General features: G+C 47.4%; 1 protein-coding gene across 2 annotated transcripts in view; it reads right to left on the reverse strand.

Moving 5' to 3' along the window:
• The window catches only part of eva1ba (eva-1 homolog Ba (C. elegans)), a 12,596-nt gene extending 12,194 nt beyond the window's left edge, over positions 1-402 (reverse strand). Inside the window, exon 1 of one of the 2 annotated variants that reach the window (XM_060053319.1) lies at positions 103-402. The gene's annotated coding sequence lies outside the window, so the exon portion shown is untranslated. The remainder of the gene's footprint in view (positions 1-102) is intronic. The other variant, XM_060053318.1, reaches the window with a different exon arrangement.
• Positions 403-5,000: the final 4,598 nt, after the last annotated feature.

The raw sequence follows: 5,000 nt of genomic DNA on the forward strand, positions 1-5,000 counted from the left end.
CACACACACACACACACACACACACACACACACACACACACACACACACACACACACACACACAATGTCGGCAATCCATGCACTAACAAACATGCAACTCACCAGGTAGTGAGGTCATGAAGTCCAAAGAGACGACTTTGGTCTCTCCCTGCAAACCGGGGGAAACCAGGCCGGCTGATCCAAGACCCACAACCCTACAGCCCGAAAGTCCTGCAACCTACAAGTTGGAAAGCTACACAGAGACTGTGTGTGTGAGAGAGAGGAGGAGGAGGAGTTTGGTGTGAGTGCAGGGAGAGTGTGTGTGTATGCGAGAGGGCGCGAGGAGTGTGTTTGACTGCGGGAGAGAGTGTGTGCGAGGGAGGTTGTTACCTCCCCTCAGAGTTGGAAACTGAGTCACAGAGTCTCTCTCTCTCTCTCTCTCCCCCTAATTCCCTCCCTCTCTCTTCGTCTCGATCCCTCTCTCTGTTCCCCTCTCTCAGTCCCTCTGTCTCGCTCTCTCTCTTTCTCTCCTCTCAGATGGAAAAAAGGAACAGCGTAAAAAGGGGGCGGGGATTGATCGGGGGGGGGGGGGGGGGGGGGGAATAGTGAGCCTCCCTTCCTCGTCTCCTCCCCAACTCTCCCCTACCATCTCCTCTCTCCCTCTCTCCTCTCCTTCTCCTTCCTCCACTCTTCCGTTGCCAGGGAAACCAGGCACTCCTGGCCAACCGAGTTAGCTCAGTAGTGAGCAGCACTTTCCATCCTGACAACAAACACAAAAACACCAAGCTCCAAGCTGCACCTTGTACTAAACTAGTACTAAACAAGCACTAAACCAGGAATAAACTATTACTAAACATGTATCAAACAATGACTATAAACGAGTAATAAACGAGTTCTTAACCAGGACTAAACTATTACTAAACAAGTAACAAACAATGACTATAAACCAGTAATAAACAAGTAATAAACCAGGACTAAGTACTAAACTATTAATACACTAATGTTAAAACATGAATCAACTTCTGGACTAAACTAGTACTGAACTAACCATAATTAGTTCTGCGATGCTAAGTATAACTGTGTGCATTATAGTAGATCGTATCTACATATAAGATCTGTGTTCGCAAGCACCAATCTTAATAACAAGGAATAAATGAAGGTTCAAAAAACAGTACTCCATGTTTTACTAAAGATAGCATAATAACTGCAATACGTGTTTTTCTACCCTTACTCCCGACTTCCTCTGACTTCCTACAAGGATATGTTGTGTGTGTGTGTGTGTGTGTGTGTGTGTGTGTGTGTGTGTGTGTGTGTGTGTGTGTGTGTGTGTGTGTGTGTGTGTGTGTGTGTGTGTGTGTGTGTGTGTGTGTTTATTGTCTATCCTGGATTGAAACTGGGGCTGTAATCAGAAGTAACCATGGTAGGACATTATTATTTCACTACCGAAATACACAGTGAGACGTAATCATACGTTCCGGGGTATTTGGGGAACAGTATCTTCACAGAACGCAGTAAACATGTCATTTTCTCTCTGGTGAGAGAAACTGTTAATCGTTAACAGTCGGGAACAAGATTAGCAGTCACAGGCTTCTATAACATGATTAAATGTTGTTTATCTCCGTTTTGAGTCATATTCTGTATGTTGTGTCATTCATTTGGTTAATTAAAATACTTTGTTTCCCTGTGTTTATCACTGTTTACATACTTATCTAACCAAGTGCTGGTGAAGTAATTTTCCCATTACAAAGGATTGGAAAAATACAAAATGATAATTGTACACAACTCGGAGTATCATTAGAACAAGTATGAAGACATTTTGTTGCGCTGAAATATTATTTTGCTCAACATGAGCCACTGGGGGGTCAAGCTTGGTCATGCCATGTGTAGGGTGTGTCAATGTGTATGGATGGATGTGTCTGATCATGTGCAGTGGATGTGAGACCCTCCTCTAGAGGATCTATGTCCCGGGGTGCATCTAAGTCCTGTGTTAAACCCTGTGTTTAAGATGTGTTTGTTGGATGCGTGTGAACCTGTGCAGCCGTGTACAGAGCGTTTCACTGTCCCACTTGTGCTCGCGAGGTTTCGGGATCCATGTTTTGGGGCAGAGTTAGCTTGCATTGGCTTGCAATCTCCGGGGCCACAACGCTATTAAAGCCATACGATTGGCTCGGACAGACGATTCTTCTCTGTTGCCCTCGCCCACGGTCTTCCCAGGAGGAAAAACCGAGAGAAGGATGAACTAATAGGATAATACTAAAAGGAATTAGATCGCTGTTGGTTGAGAAATGGATATTGAACACGCAACGTTCTCTGGGTCATCGGGTTTGTGTTGGTTCTTGACTTAGGGGGGGTTGTGTGTGTGTGTGTGTGTGTGTGTGTGTGTGTGTGTGTGTGTGTGTGTGTGTGTGTGTGTGGGGGGGGTGATGACGGTTATGGCGCTGGACCCTGCGGAGGGACGGGAGGAGCACACACGTCACTCGTCAACCATCCCGCTCCGCGCGGACGCTGGACCCTGACGAGGCCTGGGACCGAGTCCCCCGATGGATTCTGATTGGGATGGATTCAAACGGAGGGATGTTTGGGTGGAGTCCCCTTCATCGATTGGCTGCTCAGACCGTGGCTGCCGCCCAATAGCCCTTTGCTCTGTGTGTCCACAGGAAAACCATGGAAATCCACCATGACGTAATTCTTTCTGATACCATCCTAAATGAATACCACATTCTCAATATATTTACTTCATGGAAACCAAGGCATGTTGGAGTTTGGTTCTCTCTGGGTTGGTTTAACCTAGTGAATATTAAAACCATCGATATCTATATATGTATTGTACTGATACGATGTCATTGTATTGATTGTCTGTTTGTGTGTCCTTGGTATGAACCCTGATCTTGGTTGTTCCACCGAATTCTCCTCTAACCCTCGTTAAGATGATTGGTGAGAGAGAGCAGGAGCAACCATCTCCCCTGGCTGTTCTCCAACTGACAGAAAGGATGAGGAGGAAACCATTGAACAGGCAACAGAGGTTGCCAAACACTGGACTGGATCACACGGCCCTGGTACACGAGGACCGGATCACCAGGACCGAACACCAGGACCGGAACAACCAGGACCGGAACAACAGGACCGGAACAACAGGACCGGAACACCAGGACCAAACAGCAGTACTGAACACCAGGACCGGAACAACCAGGACCGGACACCAGGACCGGAACAACCAGGACCGGAACAACAGGGTCAAACAGCAGTACTGAACACCAGGACCGGCACACCAGGACCGGATCACCAGGACCGGAACAACCAGGACCGGAACACCAGGACCGGAACACCAGGACCGGAACACCAGGACCGGAACACCAGGACCAGATCACCAGGACCGGAACACCAGGACCGGATCACCAGGACCGGAACAACCAGGACCGGAACACCAGGACCGGAACACCAGGACCGGAATACCAGGACCGAAACACCAGGAGCTGAACACCAGGACAGAACCTAGAGGCTGAGCCTGGGGCAGGCACTGCTTGATTTAACCAGTGCGTGCGTGCGTGCGTGCGTGCGTGCGTGCGTGCGTGGTGTGTCTGTTTGTGTGTCTAATATGGACAGGACAGAACTAGCCCAGTAAACTGTTAGCCGGGGTCGCGTGGGGCTACATGCTACCACTAGCCAGCAAAGCAGAGCCCAGAGACCCTGAGATTATTTGAACACACACACTCGGGTAAGAGTGTGGACCTGTGTGGGCGGACACTCACGCACACATACTTTCAAACTCACTCACAAACACACACAACCACACATACACACACACACACACACACACACACAGACACACAGACACACACACTTTCAGATACACACACACAGACACACGCACACGCACACATACTTTCAAACTCACTCACTCACTCACAAACACACACACACACACACACACACACACACACACACACACACACACACACACACACTTTCAGATACACACTCATAGACACACGCACACGCACACATACTTTCAGACTCACTCACATACACACACAATCACACGCACACATACGCACACATACAGACACACACAAGTGTGCACGCACACACATGCACACACATAGATACAGACATTTTTAAATACTCATACACTTAGACACACACACTCGGACACACACAACTTTCACGCTTTACTGAGCGTTCAGAAACAAACGAGTGATCCCCCTCCAATGAGACTAATCCCAGAGTTAGCGCCCATCGTTTCATCACGACAGGCTTCGCCTCAAACTTTTGTATACACGAAATAGACGATCTATTTTATGTTGAGCCTTTATTGAATCCTGTTCTTCTATTGTACAACTATTGTACAAGAAAGACCCGGCCAAGACCGCAGCAGCAAACGCTAAAACCTACAGTGAACGACATAGAAAAGCACAGAAGGAGGGCTATTAAGGACCACATATTATATGGCAGAGAAGAAGAAAGACAGTTAGGTTGACATTTGCCGGATGTTAGTGGTCAGGAGTTCACCAGCTGAGTGTAAGGCAGTACAATTATTCCCATTATCACTATAATTATCATGAACATCTGTCCCAAACATGCTTCCATTCCTCTTCATCCTTGGAAGAATCACTACAACATTTTCAATTCAAGTTTTTTTCTGACGTTAGGTATCGCAGTAGAACCCTTATTTTCGTAGCTACTCCAATATTGCTTGTGTGCTTTGCTTTTTCTCAGTCTGACTTGTAAGTGTTTTCAGATGAAAGTGTAGTCTTCTAAATCACTACCCGTTAACTCGAGGGCATGAATCAGAACAGGGGGCGTGTGAGGAGAAACTGCTTCATGTTCCGTCAAGTCCTAAAGCTCTCGTGGTGAAGAAGCACTCATTAAAGACCTCAGCTAGATCCAGGCAGGGCCGGCATCTCTGTCTTCAGGTGGGGCCCTCCCTGAAGACAGGGATGGTGGTGGAGGTTTCCTTAACAGCCAGCTGGGGAAGTCAAATCAACCTTTTACTACATTCCCGCTACGTTATCGCAGAACCT

This window comes from Gadus macrocephalus, chromosome 6 (assembly GCF_031168955.1).
Source record: "Gadus macrocephalus chromosome 6, ASM3116895v1".
Taxonomy (NCBI): domain Eukaryota; kingdom Metazoa; phylum Chordata; class Actinopteri; order Gadiformes; family Gadidae; genus Gadus; species Gadus macrocephalus.